We start from the raw sequence: 12,622 nt of genomic DNA on the forward strand, positions 1-12,622 counted from the left end.
CATGGTTTAGTAGGAGCTATTGGGAATAGGTGAACGGTTGGACTGGATGATCTTTTAGGTCTTTTCCAACCTTGGTGATTCTATGATTCTATGATTCTATGACTCTTTCCCACAGACTTCAGTTAGGTTTGGAAGAGGCCCCAGACGCACTTTCTTGATCTAATTTAAATCACTGTATGCACGGATTCCCCCAGATCGCTCACACTCAGCAGTGCCCCAGCACTCCTCTGGCTGCCACCAGCAGCAGTTCTCTCCCAGCACTCATTTCTCACCCACCAGGGGTTGATGGCTCTGCCTGCTGATCTCCCTGCTGCAGCATCCTGCCTCAGTCACACCAGTGGTTTAACTTCTGCTATTTAAAGCCAAACACAGAGCTCACAATGAGAAGCTTGTTTTCCAGAGCTGGAGAGCAGGGCGATTTGGGGATTTGACATTGCCCCAAAAAGCATCAGCAGGGTGAGCAGGAGACCCCCAGTCCTGCTGTTAGGCTCTGCTTCTGCATCTGTGTGATTCTGACATGTTTCTTGCCTGAATAGGAAGATGACAGGGTGAGAGAATTTATGGCTGCACAAAGTCCCATTAATTGACTTTGTGTCTTCTGTCAGCACAGACTGCAGTCTGATCTTTGGGAGCTACAGCCATGCATGGTCACCCAGTGTGTGCTCACACTGCTGCATAGAACAGACCATGCCACCGTGCAATGGCCACAGTTCAAGTTCACCCCTACAAAAGCACCACTACCCTTCCCCAGCAATTCCCCAGCATTTGGGCAGTGACACCAAGCTGATGGGTGACCCCACTGCAGTCAGGCCACACAATCAGCCCTTCCAAGTGCAGGTGACAGGGACAGACCCTTAGGGCACAGACACCCACCCCGTGCCCTGCCCACCTGTGCTGCTGCCCAGGGCTGCTCTGCCAGCAGCATCCACGTGGCTGGAGCAGAGAGGCGGAAGCACTGCTGCGATGGATGCGAGATGCTGAGGCTGCAACAGCAGATCACGGGAAGGAGCTCAGCACAGAGAGACTTGGCAACGCTGCCTATCCCTGGGATAAAAGCCAAAGCCAAAGCAAGCTTGTTGTGAGAGGAACGAGGAGGGCATCAGTGGGTGGATGAGACCGGATGAAGGATTCAGTGCAGAGGGTGTAAACAGACAAGGGGAGAACCCTGCCTGGCTGTGGCAACACGGTTCTGATCACTGCTTGTCAGGAGATAAAAACAGGGCTGTGCTGTAACATTTCCAGTTCAGCTCTGCTGAGAGTGAGGTTTAATAGGGTGCCAATTCCCTGTGGTTGGAGGGACTCACCCAGTAACGTCGCTGCTGCTGTCTGAAGTCGCACGCAGTATAAAGTAGCAGTAAATGCTGCTTCAAAACTTCCAAAATCATTTTGTATCTGACATTCTTCCTGCATTATTCCAAGAGAAAGATAACCGCAAGGTAATCTTCCACGTAGTAATCATATTTGGTACCAACAATACTCACAAGTAGTTAAGTATGGAATAGGATAACTTTCCTGCTTTTATGCTTGAAGGCTGAAGATGAGATTATGAAGCACTTCGCATGTAAGAGGAGTAACTGCTTTGTGTAAGTATATGGATTAGAAAATAAGAATTCCCTTCTCCAAAGAATAACGTGACAGGTTTACAGCACAGGTAACATCTTCATGCAGCAGGCACGGCATGATGTAGTCAGAGCATACTGGCTATCCACCCGCCTCTCTTGACCGGCCAACAGCAGAAATAGAAGCACTGCCTGGGATTAATTAAGATCAGACAAAGCCTAACTTCGCCTTAATCCAGCCAGCAGCCAAGAAGCTTGTTAGTAGAACTGCTCAGATGGAGCTTTTTTTTCATGTGCAGAAGAGTTTGTTGAGAGGGAGAGCAAAATCCACCAACAGACAGTGGAAATGCTTTCACTGCCCGTCGGGAATATCTCAGACAAGACAAAGACAAATGCCTCCTTTGTCTGTTTCACTTTCACTTTGCAGGGAGAACCAATAATCAATTAGGAAAAAGCGGGAGAGGAGTAGAAATAATTACCACGCGGTGACATGCAAACTCTCTTTGCAGCCCTCCAGGCTGGACGCAGCCACACAGGCAATCAGCAAGCAGCAAGAACACCCTACAGCAGAGAGAAGCCCTCCATCAGCCCCTCGCTTCTCCTGCTGTCATCCCCTCTCAGCTGTGAGATAAAAACAGAGGTAAAAAGCAGAATGCAAGTTGTGCTCTTTCTAACCTCCTGTGGGACTTCGGGATGCTCATCAGCACTGCATTCACTTGTATTCCACAGATCATTCTTCTTTGGCAGCATCTTATTGTAATTGCAGAAATCCCACTGCAATACAGAGTTTGGCAAACTCATCTCAGAACAACTCATTTGGTGCAAGCTTAGATTATATTTTAACTTCAATGATAAGAAATTACTGAGAAGATGACAAGCACAGTTAGTTTTAGATGCCACAAGCTGAGGAAGAAGAGGTAAGTTACCTACAACGATCTCATCATATTTTGCAACTTTTTCCTCATAAAATGCAAATTTCTGCAAGTGGATGGTTTGAAAATCCTCATTTAAAAAATAAAAAGGAAATAAAACCTAGAAATCAACAAGTACTGGTGCTGAGCTTTATGTTTTTCTATTACATATTTTCTTTCCCATCTCCTTTTTCTTTTTTTTTTTGCTGGTGCTTCTAGAAAAGAAGAAATTAAGAGGCGCTTTGTTTCCTTTTCTGTGTTTGCAGCAAATAAAAGTTTTAAATTGGGCCATAAAAATCTTCCCCTTTTGCAGTTCTGTTCTGCTCAGATTATCACATCTAAGGCCACAGAACAGAGCAAATCATAGCAATGAAGAGAAGGGGTATAACAAATGGACTGATGGCAAAAAAAACAAATTACTTCTCTGGACAGAAGCTCTGTATTTGGGGTAGCTTAGATTCAGTTGAACAATGGATTTTCCAGGTCAGTCGGCAAAAGGAAAAGAAAAATGTTTCAGATCAAAATGAAATGGAGTTTCAGAGCAGGGGAGGAACGTGGTGAAAATAACCATAATCAACCTCCAGCCTCGTTTACGTCTGCATTCACGGGTAGAGAAATCTTACATCGGGCCTAACTGCCCACGTCAGACCATAAGGAAGCATCTCCTTCTCAAGTTGACCAGCGCCATTACTGAAATGTAAAGTTCAAGGTTAAATGGTATATGACAGTCCGAGTCTCTGATGCTTCCCAAAAAGATAACTGGCCTTCAAATGAAGCCAGAGCCAGGGCTAGCCTGCCATGCAGGGGAGTAGCAGCAAACAAAGCAAAAGCATGCCAAAGTCATTTTTCCATTCTTACCTTTAATACATGGCAATAAACACATTTGTGTTTATTATCAAGACATTTGTGTTCAAGCTTTTTCATCCTCTGTTTCATCCATGCAGCTATTCTAAGGGCACGAATTCCCCTCTCCCAGGACATCTGTGAAGAGAAGCATTTATGGATTCAAAGACTGCACGGTGGCTTTAGAACCAGCACTTTGGAGTGCTGTTTTGTTCCAGTCTGCCTAAGCCAGTCCTGCCCTCCAAGCTGTCAGTGAGTTCATTTCCTCAACAGCAGTGAATGTAACCAAAGACAAAAACACAAAACGAGTCAGTGAAACTGGAGTCACGAAACTGGAGCTAATGACTTCAAAACACCTCTGATTGCCAGCGCTTCTGGCTTGTGATAACATGGTAATAGTCTAAAATTGGCTTCAATTTCTCTAGGAAATGGCTCGGTGTGTTTCAGATGTGAAGGTTTCTCACCTGTGCAGAAAATGCCAGTACTTGTAAATATCAAACGCAGTAGCGCTACACCCTGTGTTAATGGGAACAGAACATCCACGCTGACACCCCTTGATTAATTCCTCTGTTGAGTATTAATATTCCCTGGCAGAAAGCAGGCAGAGGCCAAGTGCGGAGCTACGTCTGTGACACACAGGCGCAGATGGCCGTGCTCTCCAGCCTCCACCTCCCTCTGATGGCCACGGAGCTGCTCCATCAGACTGCTCGCAGCCACAGGCATCTTTATTAGCTCTAAAATATAGAAGTCACTATTTGGAAATCGCTGAACAGCAGCAGTTGCCTGAGCTGAGCAGACATATGTCAGTTGTCCTGGAATTTAAGTAACCAGAGCTTTGGAGCATGCACATTGCAGGCAGCCTTAGCTCAAGCAGCAGAACCATGGCACTGACTCCAGGCAACCCGTATAATGTGAAGTAATACCCTCTGCAGTGCAAATTCCATGTCCCAAAACTTCCTGAGGAGGGAATGCATCCCAGGAGTCAGGAAAAGGGGTGGAGAAAACAGGGAGCTCTTTGCTGAGCTGGGGAACAACATGAGGAGAAGTCAAAGCAGTTGCCTAAAATGGTGGTAACAAATGTGACAAAAACTGGAATGCGGAGCACAGTGTGCATCCCGGGGAGAAATGCCAGTCAGCATCTCCTGTGACCAGGAGAGGGGGAGCAGATGCACACTGGGTGTAAAAGTGTTGGGAGGATGCCAGTGGTCAGCATATCAGAGAGCCCTGGGCTCATTAGGAGCCTGCAGGCGCTGCCCCAAAACACCCCACACCATGCAACGAACCCAGCAACACATCTCTGCAGGGCTGCAGCTGCGGCCAGGCACTGAGCTCTGCAAACACTGCATCAAACATGAGAGTGTCTGAGGGCAGGTGGGAACAGGGGCAGGAAAAGGAAGCACGGTAATTTAGACATGCTGTGAGAAAGGCTCCTTTTAAAGACTGCTGCAGCACCACATTCAATAGCAGCAGCCTGACTTAAAAGCAACAGACGATTGACAGCTTTCTGAAATATATTTCTAGTCCAATTTGCTTCCTAAATCCTCGCTTCAAATCCCTGGACAAGGTGCCCAAGAATGGCAATGCCGTGTCTGTTGGGGGTACCTCAGAGGTCACTGTCATTTCTCCATTTCTGAGAGAGAAACTGTGACAGGGCCGTGGTCTCTGCAGAGGTCTGAGGGCACTGACTCATGGCCTTCCCTGGAACCATCAGCACCAGGAGAAATATTGGAAATAACACAGCGCAGTGAAAAGGGAAGACGATGAGTAAGCAAACAGCAGTGACAGTTCCACTGCTCCCCTCCTACACCTTGCCATTCCTCTACCTTATTGTCACTGCAAATCCATCACTACTCAGACAGCAAAAGTAATCCACTAAGGGCAGCAAACACGATATCTGAAGTTCCCAAAATTTCTCAGATCAAGGTTTATTAAAAGTAAAAATTGTAGAGTAAGAACGTTGCTGAATCAACGTCCCAGGCACTCAATCAGACTGAATTATGTCTCTGTCCTTAAAATATACACTGGATAACAGTTTTAAACGGCCCCTGTAAAAGCCACTGTGTGTGCCTTGACATTAAGTCTACAGGAAAGTACCTGCCTTCAGGATTTTCCCCATTTATAGGTCTTTTGTTCTGCTTCAAACTAATCAAAGTAGCTCTCCTGGATGTAAAATGGAAAAAAAGAAAAAAGCTAATACATGATTTACTGCCAGCCGCCCAACGAGCAAAAGGGCACACACCCATCACTGCAGGTAGGCAACTGCAAGAGGAAGAAGAATGATTCAGAGCAGCAAAGGAATGCAGGGTGTAGGCTGGGCAGGGAGCTGCACGAGATGGCTCATGGCTGCGAGTGTGTGCAAGGCCAGCCCAACACCAGGGAGGTTGTCAGAGGATTGCAATGAGACTACAGTGTACTCACATACAGGAGATGCCATTAGCTTTGAAGAACCACTTATTTATCCCTTTCAGCAAAGCGGTGGGCCCTGATCTCATAAAGCACACAGATACGTGCTCAGCTGCTTCTGTTGGCAGATCAGACAGAGCACTTGGTCCCAGCTCTGCCTAGGGGCACCAAGGTCTCCTACACAGGCAGGACTCCTCTTTACACCCAGACAGGGTGGACTCTGAGCCCACAGTAAAGAAAAGCACCCTGCACAGTTTTTATCTGCTACTGCACTGCTGACAACAGGGCAGAATGCTGACAGAAGTTGGCAACAGTCAGGTCTATCAATTTCTAGCGCCTCACAGTAGGTTCACTTATTTCTTCCCACAGGAGTATGGGATGCAGATCCTCCTGTGCACTGGGAATCACCTTGTTTCTGCTGCAATTGCTGCTCCTGCCATCACCACACACACCACAGATGATAATAGGTAGTGCAAATTTTCCCTTCTTACCTTTTGAAGGGAACCTGCGTTTTCTATGTGTCCCTTGTGGACTGCTGCCCTTGGGGCTCCTTGTTCAGCCTGGCTGCAACACAAGAGCTTCAAAAATTAGCACAGGTTTTTTCTGATTCTAAAGGTTTTACTTACAATTGCCCCAAGACTTTGACCAGAGCTCACGTTTCACTGATCAATTCCCTTACGAATTTCTCCACTTACTGGCAATTCTGCACACCTACAGCACAGCCTGTTCCCTCTCCTTTCTTCTCATTTTTGGGCAGGCAGAAAACAGTTTGCTTTTGCCTGTAACACAAAGATCTCTTCAATTTTACTGCTAAGAAGTTTCATTCCTGGCAGATTATTGGCTAAGCCCAACAGCTGACCACTTGTCCACTTGCAGTATGCAGTCACTGCAGAGGCAGGCCTCTTCTGAATGAAGTTGCCTTTGGGGACCACAGAGATGCTTCGGCAAATAACAGAACCTCTGGGCCTTACTGTGCTGCTGTGGGACAGGAGTAACTATTCTGTTAGCAGCTGCACCTCTGGCATTTATGAAAGTGAAGATTCAAGCCACTGGGACAGCAATGAGAGAAGCAGGAAAAATGAAATCTGCCTATAGAAGAGCACCCAGGAGCCACAACAGGGCAGCTGTGAGCTCAGAGGATGGAACTGCTGAAGCACCCTTTCACATTGCCCAGGAACAGCACCGCAGATTCACATGCATTTGCTTTCCAGTCCATCCTCCTGCAGTAAGCCTAGAGGACAAGCTAGGAGCTCAGACTCCTGAGAGAACATAGCTTTGGCCCCATGCATGTCATCTCATGTTTTTCAGTAGGAAATTTATCTTGCACATATTTAATTAATGGAAACAGGGATAAACAAGCAGATTGCTTACTTCAATTATGTGCACAGCGCCTGCAGGGTTACCATTTAAAAATCACAAAGAAAGTAAACACTCAAAATGGGTAGAAAGCTGCAAAGAGGAATATACAATCCGCAGCTTACCTTGATGATGACTAACAACATCTCTGCACTGAGAATGAGGCTATACTTAGCAAATGAGTATAATTCAAAATTTTTCAGCCATCTGTAAATAACATTTACCTGGAGCAGCTTTACATAATTAAATGACTCACTTATTAGCGTTGCATAGACCCATCTGCATAGAGAAAACAAAGGCAGGGAAAGAAAGAATCAGAAGCTCTCCATCATTTATTTAAATTTCTCCCAAAGGCAATTTCTCCAGAAATTCCCAAATTCCATGAAGTCAAACATCTGCTTTGTTCACAGCATAACACGCTGAAAGCAGCATTACCTGGACAAACAACTCTCTCTCTAAGCAGCTTAGCAAGTTTGTGTAAGTGCTTGAGCTGCTGTAACGAGGCAAGAAAGTCACTCCATATCCTATTTAAAAAGGTAAATAACGTCCATGTTAGTCTGAGTCCCTCTGCACTTTGCACTGCAAAGAAAACACTTTGGTCATTTCTGTTTCCTTCTTCACTCAATAGATGCCCATGCTCAGAGCTAAGCAGAACTGGATGCCACACTGGGCATTTCTGATTCCTCATTTATTTTCCTGAGCACTTGTGGGAGTATTTTCCCCTTACAAATGGAAGAAGAAAAAAAAATTTAAAAAAAAATCATTAAAAAAAAAAAAAACCACTGTAAATTTCTGTTCAGAGATCTCTGTGGGACTGAAGAAGTCTTGCTGCCGAAATTTAGTTGTAAAATACTCCTCTAACGCAGCTGTATTTTCCCACTCGGCGTAAGCTGGAAGAATCAAGTTCCTGTCTGGTTTACACATACATTTCAGCCATTGAATCAGAAGACCCCAGAGGAACAAGATTCAGTTTCATTGGATCTCCCAAACCCTCTCTGAGAAATGGAGCTTTCTGTTGCACCACGTGCCCAGGCACTCTATGATGCTGTGCAGCGATTTGTGACCGCTGTCTCAAATTTAATTGTATTAATGAGATGAAGCTAAATGAACTGCTGCCTTACAGATTATTTGCATGTAACACAGAGGTGTTACACGACTGGAAATAATTAAGTACCAAACACTACAGAGGCTAAATTCACCAGATGTGCCAATGGTTCTGACACCCACTACAAAACACATCCCAGAAGAGAGGAATAAGGTCTATGCAACATTCAGTCAGAATGTGCAGCCCTTCTTACACACTAACTGCTACTTTAGCAACAGAACAGGTATGGGACCAGAGATTTCTGACCTGTGAGCAGCTCACACCAAGCTGGAGATGTCAGTGACCCCCTAGAGAGCACCAGGCTCCTGACTGCAGTTGCTTGCCACACAGGGCAGCCAGCTGTCCAGGTCTCACACTGATAGTCCATGTCACTGAACACACAAAAATCATCATCTAAAGGGACTTACAGCTGAAACAATGGTTCTGCCTAAATGAATACTGCTATCTATTGAACAGAGCCAGCACTAACGTAACTGAGACCAGAATCTGGTCCTGGGTTTATAGGAGCTGACACAAACCACATCAAGTAACTCGACCTACTTTAGTTCATTAACATGAAACTCATCTCTGTTTGCCAGGCTAGCACTAACGCTATCCAGTTCTTCCAGCTCCAGAGCCGCAGGTACCTCCCAGTGCTGTCAGATAACTAGATGATACGCACGACTGAAATCCCCACAGATAAGATCAAGCGTGCAAAAGAGATGTAATCGACTTTAGAACAAAGTTAAATTTGCAGTCATTATCCTGCTTGCACTAATTTCTAAAGGTAAAAAATGGCATGCATTAAATACTGCCATCACTTTCTTTCTGGTGATGAGAATCTTCTAGCAAGTCCTAGAAAGCAAAAAATAAACATCAAGTGCAGTGACTATCATAAAAGCAAAACAGCTCCTAATGCAGTACATTTTGCTTTCAGGAAAGATTTTCCGATCAGCTCCTTCCCAACACAGGGTGAACTTTAGCAACTCCACCATGCGAGCAGAACAAAAGGAAAGGCAGCTCCTCGCTTTTTTGTTTGTTTGTTGTTGGTTTTTTTTTTTTTTGCCTCAGGAATCAAAATTTCATCATCTATATCCCAAATACAAACAACCTAATACAGCTCCCATCTAATGGTGGGTATCTCCTCTGATGAAAAGAGTATGGCAACTTCTACATCAGAAGAAGACTGTGAGCTTGCTTTCTCAAACTAGCTGATTCCAAGGAAAAACCTGGAAACAAATTATTTAGAATCCAGCCTTTCTGAACCTACAAAGCAATTTCAGTCTTATCAACTTTCACCCAGCTTAGCACCTCTTCTTCCCATGCGTACAAAGACAAACAGTTTGGAAAGCTAGATGTTCTGCTTGGTGTAGCCTTCACTTTATGTTCTATACGGTTTTTTGAAGGAAGATGCTTGCTTCTGCACCTGAAGCAAAGCTTCCTCTTTTCTTTCTACTAACATTGCTTTTAAATGAACTGAATGGATTTAAATAACGCACCGTGTAAAATCCTGACCACTTCTGTTTGTCTGTGCACCTCCTAACAACACAGGATCTTGTAGAAGCAAGGCCTACAAGGTTAAGTTTTGCACAGAGTATAAAAAGAATCCATTTGTCCACTTCAAGTTTGTCGCCTGCGAGTTTCATTCTGCATCCCTTTAGCATGCTGAAAATACACACAGTGAGGAATAACCCCACTAACCCTCTCCGTGCTGTTCATTATTACACATCCTTCTGTCATAGCCCTGTTCATTAGCCTGCTCTAAGAATTAAGTGGGGTTTATCTTGCTTAATACTGTCTCAAATGACAGTCCCCCTCTGTTTGTAATTATTTCAGCTGACTCTTCTGGTCCCTTTCACTCTCTGCTCTAGACTTCTTTGAAAGATGATTTTGCAACTATTTCTTCAGCTACAAAGAAGCATCAATAAGAGGATCTGAAACTGCAACATGGTATGCAGGGAGGCTCCTGTGTTATTAATATTTATTTCATGCTGGTGTCTAGAGGCATCAGCTGAGGCAGAGCCCTGTGTGATAAGCTGCACAGCCATGTAGTACATGACAGTCCTGGCTCAGAGGACTGCATCGTGAAGGCTGCAGGGATCTCAGACGGAGAATTCATACTGCAAGTTTACTTGTCTAATGCAAACTCATTGCCTTTCAACTTCCCAGCAGACACAGCCTCTGTTCAGTGAGGATGTGCTGCATGTTTGATAATGAGAGCACTTACCTTTCATCCCCAACAAAGGGAAGCAGTCCCTGCTGTCCCACACAACCTTTACAGCGAAGCTGCAAACAAATCCTTCATGACACCTACACGTGGTCAAAAACAGCACTAGGCCATCATATTCCAAAGAATGATGGCACTGACAACAGCAAGGAACAGAAAAGCCTGGGGCTTCTGAGACAAATCTGCCCTCTGAGCAGACATGGAGAAGACGCTGACCCCAAACTTGCATGTAGCAGTCACTTGAAAGTCTGAAGCATTTCAGAGACCAAAATCACTTCAACCCAGGCAGAATGCATTAGGCATTACACAGCCTGCTTCCAGAGCACACCAGTGTTGCTGATGTAGTAAGGGAGAAAGCATTTCAGGGGCATCAAGCAGATAAATAAAATGCTTTTGAAAGTGAACAAAGTCACCTAAAATGCCTTGAACACAACCATGCAGTCTTCATTCTGCTGCTTTCTGTTCACACTAGCAGTGTACAAGTGCCAGGACAAGCTATGCCCGTACCTAGGCTCAGCCCTTTCCTCCCACCCAGCAGACAGCTGCTCTGCATTTCTCCAGCCACCTCCTCCAAAACAAGCCCTTTCCCCTGTGCCGCAGGGGCTGCCTCCTGCTCAGCTTTCTGCTCTAAGCCAGAGCCTGCAAGCACCCCTGGAAGTACACAGGCATGTTCACTTCCTTGCACTTCTCTGCTGGGAGCAGTTTGCTGTGAAATGTGTTTTACCACAGGAAAACAGAATGCTTGCTTATGGGCGTGAAGGTGGCTCTGCACAGCTCTGATCACTGTGTATGCGACCCTTCCAGCAGGGTAAAGAGCAAGGTGGAGAAGAGCACCTGGAAGAAAACAGCTTCAGCAGCGAGCACTCAGTCCCACGGGCTCTTTCATCCTTTGAGTACATACAGGTGAACATAAAAGCAGCCAGAGCGAATGAGCAAAAAGGGCAGTCGAGGAGTTCCTTGAGGAGGTGTTGCAGGATGGCAGACAGTCTTTGACTTTCTTTGCTTTTCCCTAATAAAGAGCTAACACTGGAACTAGTCACCCAAGTTGCAAGCAAGAGCATTTTTACTAGCACCCACCTTTGCTTCCACTGTTGATTTCAAGAAACAAAACAGGGGCCCAATGACCATCCAGGCATAATCATAACAGAGGGTTCAGAGGATGGAGCACTGACTTCCAGCACAGACAGGAGGGCAGAGGACCCAGGCACGATGGCTCAGTAATACCTCCTGGTGAAAATTTCAGCAACTCTGAAAAGTTACCAGAAAAAGTGAACTTTCATAAAAGCTGCAATCACAGTTGTTTCATTGGCCTGTTACTCTTCAGATACCAACAAGAGGAAGAAATCCCAGTGCTAAAATTGCTCAGAGCAGTTCTGAAGGCTCCACCCAAGCTGCTCAGGCTCTCAGTGTGGTTCACCACACTGTACCTGCTCCAAATCCCTTCTGCTTCCCCAGGGTCTCTGCAGTGCTCAGGCAGAACCACCACAAGCTCAGATCTAACACCTGATTTCCTTCAAAAAAGAAAAGGTTTTATCTCCCCTGCTATATAGGTCAGCTATCCACAACAACACCCAAGTTTACACATTCCTCTTCATCGCCTTCTAATTCTCTTTGTGATTTGGGGCAGGTCAGTCTCCCTCACCCCTAGCATTACACCAAGGGCACATTTTTGAATGTGACATAGCACGTGGGTTCCTAATGTCTGACCAGAAATGGAGCACACGCAGTCACAAAGCTGCAGTTCATCATTCCTGCAATGTTTCAAGGTCAACAGAGCTTAATGTGATTTTAATACAATTGCTCAATTATAAACTTGTCTGATTTTTGGCCTTGCACGTGCATTTCCCATGGCACAGCCAAGCCAATCAGATATCATCAAAAGCAGTAGCAGAGGAGTATATTTATTAGATATTCTGAAGTGGAACATAAACTTTAAAAATCTCAGCTTACTGCAGAAGAAAGTAAAGATGGAAAAACTATTGAACAGAAGAACGCCTGTGCCGTAAATAAGACACAGCACTGCAGTTAATTCTCTTTTAGAACAAATGCATTAAACATTTATTACACCAAATGTTAGTTTAAAACAATCATTAAAATCCGTTTTCTCTCTGTCCACTGGAGATGGGTTATTCATTTGAAGTTGATGAAGCTTCCCTAATTTCAACATCATTATTTCTATGGGCACATAACAGGAGCCGTTATATTTTAGATTCATGTAGTAATGTTGCCCAATTTCTTT

General features: G+C 45.0%; 1 long non-coding RNA gene across 1 annotated transcript; it reads right to left on the reverse strand.

Annotated features, from left to right (window-relative positions):
• Nucleotides 1–1,324: 1,324 nt before the first annotated feature.
• On the reverse strand, nucleotides 1,325–11,621 carry LOC128075962 (uncharacterized). The gene is made up of 3 exons (XR_008204170.1): nucleotides 11,461–11,621; nucleotides 3,329–3,451; nucleotides 1,325–2,333 (listed from the first exon to the last, which is right to left on the reverse strand). It is a non-coding gene; the product is annotated as an uncharacterized LOC128075962 (long non-coding RNA).
• Between the last annotated feature and the right edge of the window lie 1,001 nt (nucleotides 11,622–12,622).

This window comes from Tympanuchus pallidicinctus, unplaced genomic scaffold, assembly GCF_026119805.1.
Source record: "Tympanuchus pallidicinctus isolate F22 unplaced genomic scaffold, pur_lepc_1.0 scaffold13, whole genome shotgun sequence".
Classification (NCBI taxonomy): Eukaryota; Metazoa; Chordata; class Aves; order Galliformes; family Phasianidae; genus Tympanuchus; species Tympanuchus pallidicinctus.